At 46.7% G+C, this 21992-nt stretch overlaps 1 pseudogene; it reads right to left on the bottom strand.

Annotated features, from left to right (window-relative positions):
* The window catches only part of LOC119358310, a 62543-nt pseudogene that overhangs the window by 11191 nt on the left and 29360 nt on the right, over window positions 1-21992 (bottom strand).

The following is a 21992-nucleotide window of genomic DNA, read 5'->3' as shown; positions in this document are numbered from 1 at the left end:
AATGGAGTAGTTTTCAATGGTGAACATCACTATTTGATCATATCTACTATATGATTCACGCTCGACCATTCGGTCTCAGTGTTCCGAGGCCATATCTGCATATGCTAGGCTCGTCAAGTTTAATCTGAGTATTCTGCGTGTGCAAAACTGGCTTGCACCCGTTGTAGATGGATGTAGAGCTTATCACACCCGATCATCACGTGGTGTCTGGGCACGACGAACTTTGGCAATGGTGTATAATCAGGGAGAACACTTTTATCTTGAAATTTAGTGAGAGATCATCTTATAATGCTACCGTCAATCAAAGCAAGATAAGATGCATAAAAGATAAACATCACATGCAATCAATATAAGTGATATGATATGGCCATCATCATCTTGTGCTTGTGATCTCCATCTCCGAAGCATCGTCATGATCACCATCGTCACCGGCGCGACACCTTGATCTCCATCGTAGCATCATTGACGTCTCGCCAATCTTACGCTTCTACGACTATCGCTACCGCTTAGTGATAAAGTAAAGCATTACAGGGTGATTGCATCGCATACAATAAAGCGACAACCATATGGCTCCTGCCAGTTGCCGATAACTCGGTTACAAAACATGATCATCTCACACAATAAAATTTAGCATCATGCCTTGACCATATCACATCACAACATGCCCTGCAAAAACAAGTTAGACGTCCTCTACTTTGTTTGTTGCAAGTTTTACGTGCCTGCTACGGGCTTAACAAGAACCGTTCTTACCTACGCATCAAAACCACAATGATAGTTTGTCAAGTTGGTGCTGTTTTAACCTTCGCAAGGACCGGGCGTAGCCACACTCGGTTCAACTAAAGTTGGAGAAACTGACACCCGCCAGCCACCTGTGTGCAAAGCACGTCGGTAGAACCAGTCTCGCGTAAGCGTACGCGTAATGTCGGTCCGGGCCGCTTCACCCAACAATACCGCCGAACCAAAGTATGACATGCTGGTAAGCAGTATGACTTATATCGCCCACAACTTGTTGGAAATATGCCCTAGAGGCAATAATAAAAGTATTATTATTATATTTCGTTGTTCATGATAATTGTCTTTTATTCATGCTATAACTGTATTATCCGGAAATCGTAATACACGTGTGAATACATAGACCACAATATGTCCCTAGTGAGCCTCTAGTTGACTAGCTCGTTGTGATCAACAGATAGTCATGGTTTCCTGGCTATGGACATTGGATGTCGTTGATAACGGGATCACATCATTAGGAGAATGATGTGATGGACAAGACCCAATCCTAAGACTAGCACAAAGATCGTGTAGTTCGTTTGCTAGAGCTTTGCCAATGTCAAGTATCTCTTCCTTTGACCATGAGATCGTGTAACTCCTGGATACCGTAGGAGTGCCTTGGGTGTATCAAACGTCACAACGTAACTGGGTGACTATAAAGGTGCACTACAGGTATCTCCGAAAGTATCTATTGTTTTATGCGGATCGAGACTGGGATTTGTCACTCCGTGTAAACGGAGAGGTATCTCTGGGCCCACTCGGTAGGACATCATCATATGCGCAATGTGACCAAGGAGTTGATCACGGGATGATGTGTTATGGAACGAGTAAAGTGACTTGCCGGTAACGAGATTGAACAAGGTATCGGTATACCGACGATCAAATCTCGGGCAAGTAACATACCGATAGACAAAGGGAATTGAATACGGGATCGATTGAGTCCTTGACATCGTGGTTCATCCGATGAGATCATCGTGGAACATGTGGGAGCCAACATGGGTATCCAGATCCCGCTGTTGGTTATTGACCGGAGAACGTCTCGGTCATGTCTGCATGTCTCCCGAACCCGTAGGGTCTACACACTTAAGGTTCGATGACGCTAGGGTTATAAAGGAAGCTTGTATGTGGTAACCGAATGTTGTTCGGAGTCCCGGATGAGATCCCGGACGTCACGAGGAGTTCCGGAATGGTCCGGAGGTAAATATTTATATATAGGAAGTCCTGTTTCGGCCATCGGGACAAGTTTCGGGGTCATCGGTATTGTACCGGGACCACCGGAAGGGTCCCGGGGGCCCACCGGGTGGGGCCACCTGCCCCGGGGGGCCACATGGGCTGTAGGGGGTGCGCCTTGGCCTACATGGGCCAAGGGCACCAGCCCCTAGAGGCCCATGCGCCAAGATAAAGGAAAAAGGGGAGAGTCCTAAAGGGGGAAGGCACCTCCGAGGTGCCTTGGGGAGGATGGACTCCTCCCCCCTCCTTAGCCGCACCCCTTCCTTGGAGGAGGGGGAAAGGCTGCGCCTCCCCCCTCTCCCCTGCCCCTATATATAGTGGAGGGGAGGGAGGGCATCCACACCTGAGCCTTTGGCGCCTCCCTCCCTCCCGTGACACCTCCTCCTCTCCCGTAGGTGCTTGGCGAAGCCCTGCAGGATTGCCACGCTCCTCCATCACCACCACGCCGTTGTGCTGCTGCTGGATGGAGTCTTCCTCAACCTCTCCCTCTCTCCTTGCTGGATCAAGGCGTGGGAGACGTCACCGGGCTGTACGTGTGTTGAACGCGGAGGTGCCGTCCGTTCGGCACTTGATCATCGGTGATCTGAATCACGACGAGTACGACTCCATCAACCCCGTTCACTTGAACGCTTCCGCTTAGCGATCTACAAGGGTATGTAGATGCACTCCCCTTTCTACTCGTTGCTGGTCTCTCCATAGATAGATCTTGGTGTTACGTAGGAAAATTTTGAATTTCTGCTACGTTCCCCAACACGATCATCACGTGAGACGGACTAGTCATCGTCGGTGAACATTCTCATGTTGATCGTATCTTCCATACGACTCGTGTTCGACCTTTCGGTCTCCGTGTTCCGAGGCCATGTCTGCACATGCTAGGCTCGTCAAGTTAACCCTAAGTGTTTTCGCTGTGTAAAACTGTCTTACACCCGTTGTATGTGAACGTAAGAATCCATCACACCCGATCATCACGTGGTGCTTAGAAGCGACGAACTGTAGCAACGGTGCACAGTTAGGGGAGAACACTTCTTGAAATTTTATAAGGGATCATCTTATTTACTACCGTCGTCCTAAGTAAACAAGATGCATAATACATAATAAACATCACATGCAATTATATAGTTGTGACATGATATGGCCAATATCATATAGCTCCATTGATCTTCATCTTCGGGGCTCCATGATCATCTTGTCACCGGCTTGACACCATGATCTCCATCATCATGATCTCCATCATCGTGTCTTCATGAAGTTGTCACGCCAACGACTACTTCTACTTCTATGACTAACGTTTAGCAATAAAGTAAAGTAGTTTACATGGCGTTGTTCAATGTGTTGGAAATATGCCCTAGAGGCAATAATAAAAGTATTATTATTATATTTCCTTGTTCATGATAATTGTCTTTTATTCATGCTATAACTGTATTATCCGGAAATCGTAATACACGTGTGAATACATAGACCACCATATGTCCCTAGTGAGCCTCTAGTTGACTAGCTCGTTGTGAGCAACAGATAGTCATGGTTTCCTGGCTATGGACATTGGATGTCGTTGATAACGGGATCACATCATTAGGAGAATGATGTGATGGACAAGACCCAATCCTAAGCCTAGCACAAAGATCGTGTAGTTCGTATGCTAAAGCTTTTCTAATGTCAAGTATCTTTTCCTTAGACCATGAGATTGTGCAACTCCCGGATACCGTAGGAATGCTTTGGGTGTACCAAACGTCACAACGTAACTGGGTGGCTATAAAGGTGCATTACAGGTATCTCCGAAAGTGTCTATTGGGTTGGCACGAATCGAGACTGGGATTTGTCACTCCGTGTAAACGGAGAGGTATCTCTGGGCCCACTCGGTAGGACATCATCATAATGTGCACAATGTGACCAAGGGGTTGATCACGGGATGATGTGTTACGGAACGAGTAAAGAGACTTGCTGGTAACGAGATTGAACAAGGTATCGGTATACCGACGATCGAATCTCGGGCAAGTAAAATACCGCTAGACAAAGGGAATTGTATACGGGATCGATTGAGTCCTTGACATCGTGGTTCATCCGATGAGATCATCGTGGAACATGTGGGAGCCAACATGGGTATCCAGATCCCGCTGTTGGTTATTGACCGGAGAACGTCTCGGTCATGTCTGCATGTCTCCCGAACCCGTAGGGTCTACACACTTAAGGTTCGATGACGCTAGGGTTATAAAGGAAGCTTGTATGTGGTTACCGAATGTTGTTCGGAATCCCGGATGAGATCCCGGACGTCACGAGGAGTTCCGGAATGGTCCGGAGGTAAAGATTTATATATAGGAAGTCCTGTTTCGGCCATCGGGACAAGTTTCGGGGTCATCGGTATTGTACCGGGACCACCGGAAGGGTCCCGGGGGCCCACCGGGTGGGGCCACCTGCCCCGGGGGGCCACATGGGCTGTAGGGGGTGCGCCTTGGCCTACATGGGCCAAGGGCACCAGCCCCTAGAGGCCCATGCGCCAAGATAAAGGAAAAAGGGGAGAGTCCTAAAGGGGGAAGGCACCTCCGAGGTGCCTTGGGGAGGATGGACTCCTCCCCCCTCCTTAGCCGCACCCCTTGCTTGGAGTAGGGGGCAAGGCTGCGCCTCCCCCCTCTCCCCTGCCCCTATATATAGTGGAGGGGAGGGAGGGCATCCATACCTGAGCCCCTGGCGCCTCCCTCCCTCCTGTGACACCTCCTCCTCTCCCGTAGGTGCTTGGCGAAGCCCTGCAGGATTGCCACGGTCCTCCACCACCACCACGCCGTTGTGCTGCTGTTGGATGGAGTCTTCCTCAACCTCTCCCTCTCACCTTGCTGGATCAAGGCGTGGGAGACGTCACCGGGCTGTACGTGTGTTGAACGCGGAGGTGCCGTCCGTTCGGCACTTGATCATCGGTGATCTGAATCACGACGAGTACGACTCCATTAACCCCGTTCACTTGAACGCTTCCGCTTAGTGATCTACAAGGGTATGTAGATGCAAACTCTCCCCTCTCCTTCTACTCGTTGCTGGTCTCTCCATAGATAGATCTTGGTGTTACGTAGGAAATTTTTTGTATTTCTGCTACGTTCCCCAACAGTGGCATCATGAGCTAGGTCTATTGCGTAGATTCTTTGCACGAGTAGAACACAAAGTAGTTGTGGGCGTTGATGTTGTTCAATATGCTTACTGTTACTAGTCCAATCTTGTTTCGACGGTATTGTGGGATGAAGCGGCCCGGACCGACCTTACACGTACTCTTACGTGAGACAGGTTCCACCGATTGACATGCACTTGGTGCATAAGGTGGCTAGCGGGTGCCAGTCTCTCCCACTTTAGTCGGAACGGATTCGATGAAAAGGGTCCTTATGAAGGGTAAATAGCAATTGGCATATCACGTTGTGGTCTTGCGTAGGTAAGAAACGTTCTTGCTAGAAACCCATAGCAGCCACGTAAAACATGCAACAACAATTAGAGGACGTCTAACTTGTTTTTGCAGGGTATGTAATGTGATGTGATATGGCCAAGAAGAATGTGATGAATGATATGTGATGTATGAGATTGATCATGTTCTTGTAATAGGATTCACGACTTGCATGTCGATGAGTATGACAACCGGCAGGAGCCATAGGAGTTGTCTTTATTTTTTGTATGACCTGCGTGTCATTGAAGAACGCCATGTAAACTACTTTACTTTATTGCTAAACGCGTTAGTCATAGAAGTAGAAGTAGTCGTTGGCGTGACAACTTCATGAAGACACGATGATGGAGATCATGATGATGGAGATCATGGTGTCATGCCGGTGACGATGATGATCATGGAGCCCCGAAGATGAAGATCAAAAGGAGCAAAATGATATTGGCCATATCATGTCACTATTTGATTGCATGTGATGTTTATCATGTTTATGCATCTTGTTTACTTAGGACGACGGTAGTAAATAAGATGATCCCTTACAAAATTTCAAGAAGTGTTCTCCCCTAACTGTGCACCGTTGCTACAGTTCGTCGCTTCTAAGCACCACGTGATGATCGGGTGTGATGGATTCTTACGTTCACATACAACGGGTGTAAGACAGTTTTACATAGCGAAAACACTTAGGGTTAACTTGACGAGCCTAGCATGTGCAGACATGGCCTCGGAACACGGAGACCGAAAGGTCGAGCATGAGTCGTATAGTAGATACGATCAACATGAAGATGTTCACCGACGTTAACTAGTCCGTCTCACGTGATGATCGGACACGGCCTAGTTCACTCGGATCATGTGATCACTTAGATGACCAGAGGGATGTCTATCTGAGTGGGAGTTCATAAGATGAACTTAATTATCCTGAACATAGTCAAAAGACCTTTTGCAAATTATGTCGTAGTTCACGCTATAGTTCTACTGTTTTAGATGTGTTCCTAGAGAAAATATAGTTGAAAGTTGAAGTAGCAATTATGCGGACAGTAGAAAGCTTATGTCCTTAATGCACCGCTCAATGTGCTGAACCCCAAACGTCGTTTGTGGATGTTTCGAACATCGAACATACACGTTTTTGATAACTACGTGATAGTTCAGTTAAACGGTTTAGAATTGAGGCACCAAAGACGTTTTCGAAACGTCGCGGAACATATGAGATGTTTCGAGGGCTGAAATTAGGATTTCAGGCTCGTGCCCACGTCAAGAGGTATGAGACCTCCGACGATTTTCTTAGCCTGCAAACTAAGGGAGAAAAGCTCAATCGTTGAGCTTGTGCTCAGATTGTCTGAGTGCAACAATCACTTGAATCGAGTGGGAGTTGATCTTCCAGATGAGATAGTGATGTTTCCCCAAAGTCATTGCCACCAAGCTGCTAGAGCTTCGTGATGAACTATAACATATCAGGGATAGATATGATGATCCTTGAGGTATTCGCGATGTTTGACACCGCGAAAGTAGAAATCAAGAAGGAGCATCAATTGTTGATGGTTGGTGAAACCACTAGTTTCAAGAAGGGCAAGGGCAAGAAGGGATACTTCATGAAACGGCAAATCAGCTGCTGCTCCAGTGAAGAAACCCAAGGTTGAACCCAAACCCGAGACTAAGTGCTTCTGTAATAAGGGGAACAACCACTGGAGCAGGATTACCCTAGATACTTGGTAGATGAGAAGGCTGGCAAGGTCGATAGAAGTATATTGGATATACATTATGTTAATGTGTACTTTACTAGTACTCCTAGTAGCACCAGGGTATTAGATACCGGTTCGGTTGCTAAGTGTTAGTAACTCGAAATAAAAAGGCTACGGAATAAACGGAGACTAGCTAAAGGTGAGCTGACGATATGTGTTGGAAGTGTTTCCAATGTTGATATGATCAAGCATCGCACGCTCCCTCTACCATCGAGATTTGGTGTTTGCGTTGAGCATAGACATGATTGGAATATGTCTATAGCAATACGGTTATTCATTTAAGGAGAATAATGGTTACTCTAATTTTTGAATAATACCTTCAATGGTCTTGCACCTAAAGGAATGGTTTATTGAATCTCGGTCGTAGTGATACACATTTTCATGCCAAAAGATATAAGATAGTAATGATAGTACCACTTACTTGTGGCACTGCCATGTAAGTCATAATGGTATAAAACGCATGAAGAAGCTCCATGTTGATGGATCTTTGGACTCACTCGTTTTTGAAAAGTTTGAGACATGCGAACCATGTCTATTGGTGTATATGCATGAAGAAACTCCATGCAAATGGATCGTTTGGACTCACTTGATTTTGAATCACTTGAGATATGCAAATCATACCACATGGGCAAGATGACTGAAAAGCCTCGTTTTCAGTAAGATGGAACAAGATAGCAACTTGTAGGAAGTAACACATTTTGATGTGTCCAATCCAATGAGTGCTGAGGCATGCAGTGAATATCGTTATGATCTTACTTCACAGATGATTCGAGTAAATGTTGAGTATATTTACTTGATGAAACACAAGTCTGAATTATTGAATGGTTCAAGTAATTTCAGAGTGAAGTAGCAGATCATTGTGACAAGAGGATAAAATGTCTATGATATGATCATAGAGATGAATATCTGAGTTACGAGTTTTGGCACACAATTAAGACATTGTGGAAATTGTTTCGCAATTAATACCGCCTGGAACACCATAATGTGATGGTGTGTCCGAACATCATAGTTGCACCCTATTGGATATGGTGCGTACCATGATGTCTCTTATCGAATTACCACTATTGTTCATGGGTTAGGCATTAGAGACAACCACATTCACTTTAAATAGGGCACCACATAATTCCGATGAGATGACACCGTATGAATTATGGTTTAGAGAAACCTAAGTTGTCGTTTCTTAAAAGTTTGGGGCTGCGACGCTTATATGAAAAAGTTTCAGGTTGATAAGCTCGAACCCAAAGCGGATAAAATGCATCTTCATAGGAAACCCAAAACAGTTGGGTATACCTCCTAATTCAGATCCGAAAGCAATATGGATTGTTTCTAGAATCGGGTCCTTTCTCGAGGAAAGGTTTCTCTCGAAAGAATTGAGTGGGAGGATGGTGGAGACTTGATAAGGTTATTGAACCGTCTCTTCAACTAGTGTGTGACAGGGCACAGGGAGTTGTTCCTGTGGCACCTACACCAATTGAAGTGGAAGCTTATGATATTGATCATGAAACTTCGGATCAAGTCACTCCCAAACCTCGTAGGATGACAAGGATGCGTACTACTTCAGAGTGGTACGTAATCATGTCTTGAAGGTCATGTTGCTAGACAACAATGAACCTACAAGCTATGGAGAAGTGATGGTGGGCCCGGATTCCGACAAATGGTTAGGAGCCATAAAATCCGAGAACGGATCCATGGACTTTGATGGACTTGCCCGATGATCGGCAATCCATTGAGATAAATGGATCTTTTAAGAAGAAGACGGACGTGGATGGTAATGTCACCATCTATGAAGCTCGACTTGTGGCGAAGTGTTTTCCGACAAGTTCAAGGAGTTGACTACGATGAGATTTTCTCACACGTAGCGATGCTTAAAGTCCGTCGGAATCATGTTAGCATTAGCTGCATTTATGAAATCTGGCAGATGGATGTCAAGACAAGTTTCCTTACTAGTTTTCGTAAGGAAAGGTTGTATGCAATACAATCAGAAAAGTTTTGTCGATCCTAAGGATGCTAAAAGGTATGCTAGCTCCAGCGATCCTTCTAAGGACTGGAGTAAGCATCTCGGAGTTGGAATGTATGCTTTGATGATGATCAAAGATTTTGGGTTTGTACAAAGTTTATGAGAAACTTGTATTTCCAAAGAAGTGAGTGGGAGCACTATAGAATTTCTGATGAGTATATGTTGTTGACATATTGTTGATCAGAAATGACGTAGAATTTCTGGAAAGCATATAGGGTTATTTTGAAAGTGTTTTTCAATGGAAAGCCTGGATTAAGCTACTTGAACATTGAGCATCAAGATCTATAAGGATAGATCAAAATGCTTAATAATACTTTCAAATGAGCACATACCTTGACATGATCTTGAAGGTGTTCAAGATGGACCAGTCAAAGAAGGAGTTCTTGCCTGAGTTGTAAGGTACGAAGTTAAGACTTAAAGCTCGACCACGGCAGAATAGAGAGAAAGGACGAAGGTCGTCCCCTATGCTTAAGACGTAGGCTCTTCAGTATGCTACGCTGTGTACCGCACCTGAAGTGTGCCTTGCCATGAGTCAGTCAAGGGGTACAAGAGTGATCCAAGAATGGCTCACAGGACAGCGGTCAAAGTTATCCTTAGTAACTAGTGGACTAAGGAATTTTCTCGATTATGGAGGTGGTAAAAGAGTTCGTCGTAAAGGTTACAACGATGCAAGCTTGACACCTATCCGGATAGCTCTGAGTAGAGAGACCGGATACATATAATGGAGCAATAATTTAGAATAGCTCCAAGTAGAACCGTTGTTTGGAATAGCTCCAAATAGAGCGTGGTAGCTGCATCTAGGAGATGACATAGAGATTTGTAAAGCACACACGGATCTGAAAGGTTCAGACCCGTTGACTAAAACCTCTCTCACAAGCAACATGATCAAACATAAAACTCATTGAGTGTTAATCACATAGTGATGTGAACTAGACTACTGACTCTAGTAAAACTCTTGGGTATTAGTCACATGGCGATGTGAACTAGATTATTGACTCTAGTGCAAGTGGGAGACTATTGGAAATATGCCCTAGAGGCAATAATAAAAGTATTATTATTATATTTCGTTGTTCATGATAATTGTCTTTTATTCATGCTATAACTGTATTATCCGGAAATCGTAATACACGTGTGAATACATAGACCACAATATGTCCCTAGTGAGCCTCTAGTTGACTAGCTCGTTGTGATCAACAGATAGTCATGGTTTCCTGGCTATGGACATTGGATGTCGTTGATAACGGGATCACATCATTAGGAGAATGATGTGATGGACAAGACCCAATCCTAAGACTAGCACAAAGATCGTGTAGTTCGTTTGCTAGAGCTTTGCCAATGTCAAGTATCTCTTCCTTTGACCATGAGATCGTGTAACTCCTGGATACCGTAGGAGTGCCTTGGGTGTATCAAACGTCACAACGTAACTGGGTGACTATAAAGGTGCACTACAGGTATCTCCGAAAGTATCTATTGTTTTATGCGGATCGAGACTGGGATTTGTCACTCCGTGTAAACGGAGAGGTATCTCTGGGCCCACTCGGTAGGACATCATCATATGCGCAATGTGACCAAGGAGTTGATCACGGGATGATGTGTTATGGAACGAGTAAAGTGACTTGCCGGTAACGAGATTGAACAAGGTATCGGTATACCGACGATCGAGTCTCGGGCAAGTAACATACCGATAGACAAAGGGAATTGAATACGGGATCGATTGAGTCCTTGACATCGTGGTTCATCCGATGAGATCATCGTGGAACATGTGGGAGCCAACATGGGTATCCAGATCCCGCTGTTGGTTATTGACCGGAGAACGTCTCGGTCATGTCTGCATGTCTCCCGAACCCGTAGGGTCTACACACTTAAGGTTCGATGACGCTAGGGTTATAAAGGAAGCTTGTATGTGGTAACCGAATGTTGTTCGGAGTCCCGGATGAGATCCCGGACGTCACGAGGAGTTCCGGAATGGTCCGGAGGTAAAGATTTATATATAGGAAGTCCTGTTTCGGCCATCGGGACAAGTTTCGGGGTCATCGGTATTGTACCGGGACCACCGGAAGGGTCCCGGGGGCCCACCGGGTGGGGCCACCTGCCCCGGGGGGCCACATGGGCTGTAGGGGGTGCGCCTTGGCCTACATGGGCCAAGGGCACCAGCCCCTAGAGGCCCATGCGCCAAGATAAAGGAAAAAGGGGAGAGTCCTAAAGGGGGAAGGCACCTCCGAGGTGCCTTGGGGAGGATGGACTCCTCCCCCCTCCTTAGCCGCACCCCTTGCTTGGAGTAGGGGGCAAGGCTGCGCCTCCCCCCTCTCCCCTGCCCCTATATATAGTGGAGGGGAGGGAGGGCATCCATACCTGAGCCCCTGGCGCCTCCCTCCCTCCTGTGACACCTCCTCCTCTCCCGTAGGTGCTTGGCGAAGCCCTGCAGGATTGCCACGGTCCTCCACCACCACCACGCCGTTGTGCTGCTGTTGGATGGAGTCTTCCTCAACCTCTCCCTCTCTCCTTGCTGGATCAAGGCGTGGGAGACGTCACCGGGCTGTACGTGTGTTGAACGCGGAGGTGCCGTCCGTTCGGCACTTGATCATCGGTGATCTGAATCACGACGAGTACGACTCCATTAACCCCGTTCACTTGAACGCTTCCGCTTAGCGATCTACAAGGGTATGTATATGCAAACTCTCCCCTCTCCTTCTACTCGTTGCTGGTCTCTCCATAGATAGATCTTGGTGTTACGTAGGAAAATTTTTGTATTTCTGCTACGTTCCCCAACACAACTCACTTGTGTTCTACTCATGCATATAACATCAACGCATAAAACCTAGGCTCGAATGCCACTGTTGGGGAACGTAGGAATTTCAAAAAAATTCCTATGCACACACAAGATCATGGTGATGCATAGCAACGAGAGGGGAGAGTGTTGTCCACGTACCCTCGTAGACCGACAGCGGAAGCGTTATGACAACACGGTTGATATAGTCGTACGTCTTCACGGCCCGATCGATCAAGCACCGAAACTACAGCACCTCCGAGTACTAGCACACGTTCAGCTTGATGACGATCCCCGGACTCCGATCTAGCAAAGTGTCGGGGAAGAGTTCCGTCAGCACGATGGCGTGGTGACGATCTTGATGTTCTACCATCGCAGGGCTTCGCCTAAGCACCGCTACAATATTATCAAGGATTATGGTGGAGGGGGGCACCGTACACGGCTAAGAGAACGATCACGAAGATCAACTTGTGTGTCTAGAGGTGCCCCCCTGCCCCCGTATATAAAGGAGAAAGGGGGGAGGCCGGCCGGCCCTTGGGGCGCGCCAAGGAGGGGGGAGTCCTCCTCCTAGTAGGAGTAGGACTCCCCTTTCCTAGTCCAACTAGGAAGAGAGAAGGGGGAAGGAAAGAGAGCGAGAGGGAAAGAGGGGCCGCGCCCCCCTCCCTAGTCCAATTCGGACTCCCCATGGGAGGGGGCGCGCCACCTCGTGGGCTGCTGCCCTCTCTCTCCCCTCAGGCCCACTAAGGCCCAATACTTCCCCGGGGGGTTCCGGTAACCCTTCCGGCACTCCAGTTTTCTTCGAAATCACCCGGAACACTTTCGATGTCCGAATATAGCCGTCCAATATATCGATCTTTATGTCTCGACCATTTCGAGACTCCTCGTCATGTCCGTGATCACATCCGGGACTCCGAACAACCTTCAGTACATCAAAATATATAAACTCATAATGAAACTATCATCGTTAAGCGTGTGGACCCTACGGGCTCGAGAACAATGTAGACATGACCGAGACACGTCTTCGGTCAATAAACAATAGCGGAACCTGGATGCTCATATTGGCTCCTACATATTCTACGAAGATCTTTGTCGGTCAGACCGCATAACAACATACGTTGTTCCCTTTGTCATCGGTATGTTACTTGCCCGAGATTCAATCATCGGTATCTCAATACCTAGTTCAATCTCGTTACCGGCAAGTCTCTTTACTCGTTCCGTAATACATCATCTCGCAACTAACTCATTAGTTGTATTTCTTGCAAGGCTTAAGCGGTGTGCATTACCGAGAGGGCCCAGAGATACCTCTCCGACAATCGGAGTGACAAATCCTAATCTCGAAATACACCAACCCAACACGTACCTTTGGAGACACCTGTAGAGCACCTTTATAATCACCCAGTTACGTTGTGACGTTTGGTAGCACACAAAGTGTTCCTCCGGCAAACGGAAGTTGCATAATCTCATAGTCACAGGAACATGTATAAGTCATGAAGAAAGCAATAGCAACATACTAAACGATCGGGTGCTAAGCTAATGGAATGGGTCATGTCAATCACATCATTCTCCTAATGATGTGATCCCGTTAGTTAAATAACAACACATGTCTATGGTTAGGAAACATAACCATCTTCGATTAACGAGCTAGTCAAGTAGAGGCATATTAGTGACGTTTAGTTTGTCTATGTATTCACACAAGTATTATGTTTCCGGTTAATACAATTCTAGCATGAATAATACACATTTATCATGATATAAGGAAATAAATAATAACTTTATTATTGCCTCTAGGGCATATTTCCTTCATTTATAGCAGGACAACATTGTTTAAGTAGCATGAGGACATGTTTAAGTAGTCCTCTCTTCAACTAGCAAGCTCAAGCTCTGAATTTGAGGATAATAATTAACAGTAGGAAATATGCCCTAGAGGCAATAATAAAGTTATCATTTATTTCCTTATTTCATGATAAAAGTTTATTATTCATGCTAGAATTGTATTAACCGGAAACATAACACTTGTGTGAATACATAGACAAACAGAGTGTCACTAGTATGCCTCTACTTAACTAGCTCGTTGATCAAAGATAGTTATGTTTCCTAGCCATAGACATGAGTTTTCATTTGATTAACGGGATCACATCATTAGGAGAATGATGTGGTTGACTTGACCCATTCCGTTAGCTTAGCGCTTGATCGTTTAGTATGTTCCTATTGCTTTCTTCATGACTTATACATGTTCCTATGACTATGAGATTATGCAACTCCCGTTTACCGGAGGAACACTTTGTGTGCTACCAAATGTCACAACGCAACTGGGTGATTATAAAGGAGCTCTACAGGTGTCTCCGAAGGTACATGTTGGCTTGGCATATTTCGAGATTAGGATTTGTCACTCCGATTGTCGGAGAGGTATCTCTGGGCCCTCTCGGTAATGCACATCACTTAAGCCTTGCAAGCATTGCAACTAATGAGTTAGTTGCGGGATGATGTATTACGGAACGAGTAAAGAGACTTACCGGTAACGAGATTGAATAGGTATTGAGATACCGACAATCGAATCTCGGGTAAGTAACATACCGATGACAAAGGGAACAACATATGTTGTTATGCGGTCTGACCAATAAAGATCTTTGTAGAATATGTGGGAGCCAATATGAGCATCCAGGTTCTGCTATTGGTTATTGACCGGAGACGTGTCTCGGTCATGTCTATATAGTTCTCGAACCCGTAGGGTCCGCACGCTTAAAGTTTCGATTACAGTTATATTATGAGTTTATGAGTATTGATGTACCGAAGTAGTTCGGAGTCCCGGATGAGATCGGGGACATGACGAGGAGTCTCGAAATGGTCGAGACGTAAAGATCGATATATTGGACGACTATATTCGGACATCGGAAAGGTTCCGAGTGGTTCAGGTATTTTTCGGAGTACCTGGGAGTTACGGGAATACGGGGGAAGAAGTATATGGGCCTTATTGGGCTTTAGGGGAGAGGGAGAGGCAGGCCGTGCGCCCCCCCCATTGACTAGTCCGAATTGGACTAGGGAGAGGGGCGGCGCCCCCTCCTTCCTTCCCTTCCCTCTTCCCCTTCCTTGTCTCCTACTCCTACTACTTGGAAGGACTCCTAGTTGTACTCGGAAAAGGGGAATCCTACTCCCGATGGGAGTAGGACTCCCCTAGGGCGCGCCATAGAGAGGGCCGGCCCTCCCCTCCTCCACTCCTTTATATACGGGGGCAGGGGGCACCCCAAAGACAACATTTGATCAGTTGATCTTTTAGCCGTGTGCGGTGCCCCCCTCCACCATAGTCCACCTCGATAATACTGTAGCGGTGCTTAGGCGAAGCCCTGCGTCGGTAGAACATCATCATCGTCACCACGCCGTCGTGCTGACGAAACTCTCCCTCAACACTCGACTGGATCAGAGTTCGAGGGACGTCATCGGGGTGAATGTGTGCAGAACTCGGAGGTGCCGTGCGTTCGGTACTTGGATCGGTCGGATCGTGAAGACGTACGACTACATCAACCTCGTTGTGCTAACGCTTCCGCTTTCGGTCTACGAGGGTACATAGACAACACTCTCCCCTCTCGTTGCTATGCATCACCATGATCTTGCGTGTGCGTAGGAAATTTTTTGAAATTACTACGTTCCCCAACAGTGGCATCAGAGCCTGGTTTTATGTGTAGATGTCATATGGACGAGTAGAACACAAGTGAGTTGTGGGCGATATAAGTCATACTGCTTACCAGCATGTCATACTTTGGTTCGGCGGTATTGTTGGATGAAGCGGCCCGGACCGACATTATGCGTATGCTTACGCGAGACTGGTTTTACCGCCGTGCTATGCACACAGGTGACTAGCGGGTGTCAGTTTCTCCAACTTTAGTTGAACTGAGTGTGGCTACGCCCGGTCCTTGCGAAGGTTAAAACAACACCAACTTGACAAACTATCGTTGTGGTTTTGATGCGTAGGTAAGAACGATTCTTGCTCAGACCGTAGTAGCCACGTAAAACTTGCAACAACAAAGTAGATGACGTCTAACTTGTTTTTGCAGGGCATGTTGTGATGTGATATGGTCAAGACATGATGCTATATTTTGTTGTATGAGATGATCTGTTTTGTTGAAGTTATCGGCAACTGGTAGAAGCCTTATGGTTGTCTCTTTATTGCATAATATGCAAGTGCCAAATAATTGCTTTACTTTATCGCTATGCGATAGCAATAGTTGCAAGAGCAATAGTTGGTGAGACGATCATGTGACGACACATTGATATAGATCAAGATGATGGAGATCATGGTGTCATGCCGGTGACGATGGAGATCATGACGATGCTTTGGAGATGGAGATCGAAGGCACAAGATGATGATGGCCATATCATGTCACATATTATGAGTGCATGTGATGTTTATCTATTATACATCTTATTTTGCTTAGTTCGGCGGTAGCTTTATAAGATGACCTCTCACTAAATTATCAAGGTATAAGTGTTCTCCCTGAGTATGCACCGTTGCGAAAGTTCTTCGTGCTGAGACACCACGTGATGATCGGGTGTGATAGGCTCTATGTTCAAATACAACGGGTGCAAAACAGTTGCACACACGCAATACTCAGGTTAAACTTGACGAGCCTAGCATATAACAGATATGGCCTCAGAATACTGAGACCGAAAGGTCGAGCGTGAATCATATAGTAGATATGATCAACATAGTGATGTTCACCATTGAAACTACTCCATCTCACGTGATGATCGGACATGGTTTAGTTGATATGGATCACGTGATCACTTAGAGGATTAGAGGGATGTCTATCTAAGTGCGAGTTCTTAAGTAATATGATTAATTGAACTTTAATTTATCATGAACTTAGTCCTGGTAGTATTAGCATATCTATGTTGTAGATCAATAGCTCGCGATGTTACTCCCCGTTTATGTTTTATATGTGTTCCCAGAGAAAACTAAGTTGAAAGGTGTTAGTAGCAATGATGCGGATTGGATCCGTGATCTGAGGTTTATCCTCATTGCTGCACAGAAGAATTATGTCCTTGATGCACCGCTAGGTGACGGACCTATTGCAGGAGCATATGCAGACGTTATGAACGTTTTGACAAAGCTCGGTATGATAACTACTTGATAGTTTAGTGCACCATGCTTTACGGCTTAGAACCGGGACTTCAAAAATTGTTTTGAACGCCACGGAGCATATAAGATGTTCCAAGAGTTGAAATTGGTATTTCATACTCATGCCCGTGTCCAGAGGTATGAGACCTCTGACAGTACTTTGCCTACAAGATGGAGGAGAATTGCTCAGCTAGTGAGCATGTGCTCAGATTGTCTGGGTACTACAATTGCTTGAATCAAGTGGGAGTTAATCTTCCAGATAAAATAGTGATTGACAGAATTCTCTAGTCACCATCACCAAGTTAGTAGAACTCCGTGATGAACTATAATATGCAAGGGATAACAGAAACAATTCCCAAGCTCTTCGTTATGCTGAAATCAACGAAGGTAGAAATCAAGAAAAACATCAAGTGTTGATGGTTGACGAGACCACTAGTTTCAAGAAAATGGCAAAGGGAAGAAGGGGAACTTCAAGAAGAACGGCAAGAAAGTTGCTGCTCAAGTGAAGAAGCCCAAGTCTGGTCCTAAGCCTGAGACTAAGTGCTTCTACTGCAAAGGGCACTACTAGGAAAAGGGCTATAGATGGAAATGACACTAAAGGCGCACCAGACAAGTGGTGCGCCATTAGTATATACTAATGGCGCACCACCTTCTGATGCGCCATTAGTGTTGAAACTACTAATGGCGCACCCTGACCACGGTGCGCCATTAGTACCAAATTTTTTTTTTGAACTAGTGCGCCTGTCCAAACATACTAATGGCGCATCCCCTGGTGGTGCGCCATTACTAGTTGTACCTAGTAATGGCGCACCAGCCAGAAGGTGCGCCACTAATGTTATTTTTTTATTATTGCTTTTATTCCTTTTTTTGCAAAATTTCTAATGGCGCACCACCAGGGGGTGGTGCGCCATTAGTAACCTGGATTACTAATGGCGCATTTGTTGCTGGTGCGCCATTAGTAAGTGGGCAGCAACAAGATATTTTGGACAACCTCTCCTCCCACACTCACTTTCTCCCCACTTCATTCTCTCCACCGCCTCCTCCTTGTCTCGGGTGCCTCCTCTTTTTCACCTCATTTCCACCATAGATTCATTCAAATTAAGTGGTTAAGTTACCTTGTTTTGCTAGGTAAGTAAGGGGGGAAGCTATATTTATGTTGTTCTCCCTACAACAATGTGCACATGCACTTTTTATGGCCTAGCTAGATCTATGTATGTTCGTGGTGTTGCATATGTTTGTGGTGTTGCATATGTGTTTGTGTTTGGAGGTGTACCGGTATTTGAAATGCGATAGTTGCCAATATTTTGCCGGAATGTTGATTCATTTCCGTTTCGGCGAGAATTTTGGCATTAAGCATTCTTTTTGGTCCTATTTTTAGGGAAAGTCATGCCAATTTTTTTCTTGGTTCTAAAATATCGTTTTGCTCTACCCCGCAGGCGACCATGGTCCGCACGATGACCGAAGGCATCGTGAATAGGTTTTTGAGGTCCGCGAAGGCCGAGATGCTTCAAAAGAACGAGACGGAGATAAGATGTCCGTGTCGAAGATGCAAGCTGAATAGCCTTATTGCGGACCCGGATTCCGGGCAGGTGCGGGACCACCTGCTCTTGCGTGGTTTCATGGATGGCTATCGGTGGCAAGGTGATGAAGATGACTACGAAGTCGTCCATGGGGGCCGGGCAAGAAATGAGGAAGGGCAGCAAGACAACCACCGCGGCTCGGGGGGGCGAGAAGACAAAGAATCCCCAGGAGATGATCACGACGGTGATGCTGTACACAGTCATCATGTAGAAGATGCAGGACATGATGATGATGCCGGCGGAGCAGACGACGCTGGACCATCGATGGGCTGGGTGCAGGACCCTCATATTCAAGAGCTGCTTCTCAAGCAGACGGATATGCAAGAGCTGCCGCCCGAGAGAAAGCCAAGATGGATCAACTTGAGTTAGACGTGGTTACTCCATTGTATGAAGGATGCAGGCTCGAGGATACCCGCCTGAAAGTAACGCTCATGGCTCTGGAGATGAAGGTAAAACACAAAATGACCGACGCATGCTTCGACGAGAACATGTCATTCTGGCACGAACGTCTTCCCAAGGGGAACAAGTGCCCGACCAGTTTGGAGGAGGCGAAGAAAATCGTGTGTCCTCTGGATTTACCGCACGTGAAATACCATGTGTGCATGAACAATTGCATCATTTATCGGGACGAGCACGTGGAGTCTACCATATGTCCGGTGTGCGGTGTCACTCGATACAAGAAGAGGAAGAAAGCTCCTCGAAAAGTGGTGTGGTACTTTCCGATCACTCCTCGTCTGCAGCGGTATTTCGCGGATCCTAAGGTAGCAAAGCGAGAAGAAGCGAGAAGATGACGCAAATGATCCAGAGATAGATAAAAAAGACAAGATGCTGAGTCACCCTAAGGATGCGAGCCAGTGGAAAGCGTTGAACTTCGAATACCCAGAATTTGGGAACGATCCAAGGAACATCGTGCTGGGCGCGAGCACCGATGGAGACAATCCGTTTGGTAACCAGAGAAGCACACATAGCACCTGGCCTGTGTTTGTGTGGATGTACAACCTTCCCCCCTGGTTGTGCATGAAGAGGAAGTACATTCACATGAGTATGCTAATTGAAGGGCCGAAACAACCAAGGAACGACATCAATCTGTATCTGGGGCTGCTGAAAGAGGAGCTTGACACGCTGTGGGAAACGCCAGCCAATACGTGGGAAGCCGCAGAGAAAGAATATTTCCCTATGAGAGCCGCACTGCTCACGACGGTGCACGACTATCTCGGTTACGGATATCTTGCGGGGCAGGTAGTCCACGGATTTTCTGGATGCGTAAGGTGCATGGATGACACAACGTATCGCCAGCTAGATAGAGATCCCGGGTCTTCGAAAACCATGTTCATGGGACATCGAAGGTGGCTTCGCAACGATGACCCGTGGAGGAAACGCAAGGATCTGTTCGATGGTGAAACCGAACCCCGAAAACGCCCGTGTACGAGGAGCGGCGAGGAAATAGACAAGCTGTTGAAAAATTGGAAAGACTGCCCACTGCCGAGAAAGAAGCAAAAGGCGCCAGAGCCGGGAAAGAAGCGAAAGGCGCCAGAGCCGGGAAAGAAGCGAAAGGCGCCAGAGCCCCTGCTGAAGGTATGGAAAACGAGGTCTGTTTTCTGGGACTTGCCGTACTGGAAGATCCACCGTGTGCCTCACAGCCTTGATGTCATGCATATCACGAAGAACGTGTGCGAGAGTCTGCTTGGTACCCTGCTCAACATGCCAGAGAGGACCAAAGATGGGCCAAAAGCAAGGGCAGACTTGAAATCAATGGGCATCAGGCAGGAGCTTCACGCTATATATGATGATGATGATGATGATGATGATGATGATGAGGCGAAGCAGGACACAGAAAGTCGTCGCAAAGGCAAAAAGGCCAAGAAGACCGGAAATGACTACCCTCCCGCGTGCTTCACTCTAAGTCAGGAGGAGATCGAGCAGTTTTTCACCTGCCTCCTAGGAGTAAAACTTCCTTACGGTTACGCGGGGAAGATAAGCAGATACCTAGACCCAGCGAAGCAGAAGTTCAGCGGGATGAAGTCTCACGACTGTCACGTGCTGATGACGCAGATACTTCCAGTTGCAATCCGTGGGATCATGGACGCGCACGTCCGTGAAATGCTATTTGGCCTATGCAACTTCTTCGACGTCATCTCTCGGAAGTCGATTGGCGTGAGGCAACTCAGAAGGCTACAGGAAGAGATCGTGGTGATACTATGCGAGCTTGAGATGTACTTCCCGCCCGCATTCTTCGACGTTATGGTGCATCTGCTGGTCCATATAGTGGAGGATATCATCCAACTCGGGCCGACGTTCCTGCATAGCATGATGCCGTTCGAAAGGATGAATGGTGTCATCAAAGGATACGTTTGCAACATGTCACGTCCAGAAGGAAGCATAGCCAGGGGCTTTCTGACCGAAGAGTGCATCTCCTACTGCACGAATTATCTAGGCATCGAGAACCCCGTTGGTCTGCCCGTCAACGGGCACCTCGGCAGGCTCGCTGGATGGGTTCACCGTGAGGGTCGCCGCGAAATGCATGTCGACTTCGAGGGTCGACTCGCCGACTTTGAAAGAGCAAACCTAGTCGCGCTACAACACATAGACGTGGTCGATCCTTGGGTGGTAGAGCACAAAACCTTTATTAAGAAGACGTACAATGACCGAGACCAACAGAGGACGGACGGAGATATACTCAAAGAGCACAACTCATGTTTCACGCGTTGGTTCAAGCAGAAGCTTCTGTCGTACCCTTTACATGAGGATTCTTCCGCAGAAGAACAACTCATATTCGCCTTGTCACAGGGCGCCGAGCACAACCTGATGACCTATGAGGCGTACGATATCAACGGCTACACATTCTACACCGAGGCCAAGGACATGAAGAGCGATGGTTATCAGAACTCCGGGGTAACGATGGAATCCTACACCGGTAACGACAAGGACAGATACTACGAAAGGATCGAGGAGATCTGGGAGCTGAGCTACGCTGGAGAGAAGGTCCCGATGTTCCGTGTTAGATGGGCCAAGAACGTCATAAAAGAAGACCGGTATTTCACCACCATGGTTATACCCGAAGCCAAATCCAAGACCACGGGCGCAAACGTCACCGCGAAAAATGAGCCATGGGTACTGGCTTCCCAAGTGGACCAATGCTTCTTCATTACCGACCCGCCAAAGCCCAGTCGTGTTGTCGTGAGGAGAGGCAAAAGGAAGATCATCGGAATGGATGGAGTAGCCAATGAGCAAGACTTCGACAAGTACGGCGACCCGAGGATCGAACATGACGACGATGATGAAGTAGCAGCATACACCACAAGAAGAAGCAGGACCACCCTACCTAAAGGACGTCCGTTCCACAGAAGAACTCCATTTGCGAAAAAGAAG

This window comes from Triticum dicoccoides, chromosome 2A (genome assembly GCF_002162155.2).
Source record: "Triticum dicoccoides isolate Atlit2015 ecotype Zavitan chromosome 2A, WEW_v2.0, whole genome shotgun sequence".
Lineage (NCBI taxonomy): Eukaryota > Viridiplantae > Streptophyta > Magnoliopsida > Poales > Poaceae > Triticum > Triticum dicoccoides.
This window is presented reverse-complemented; position numbering and strand designations above follow the sequence as displayed.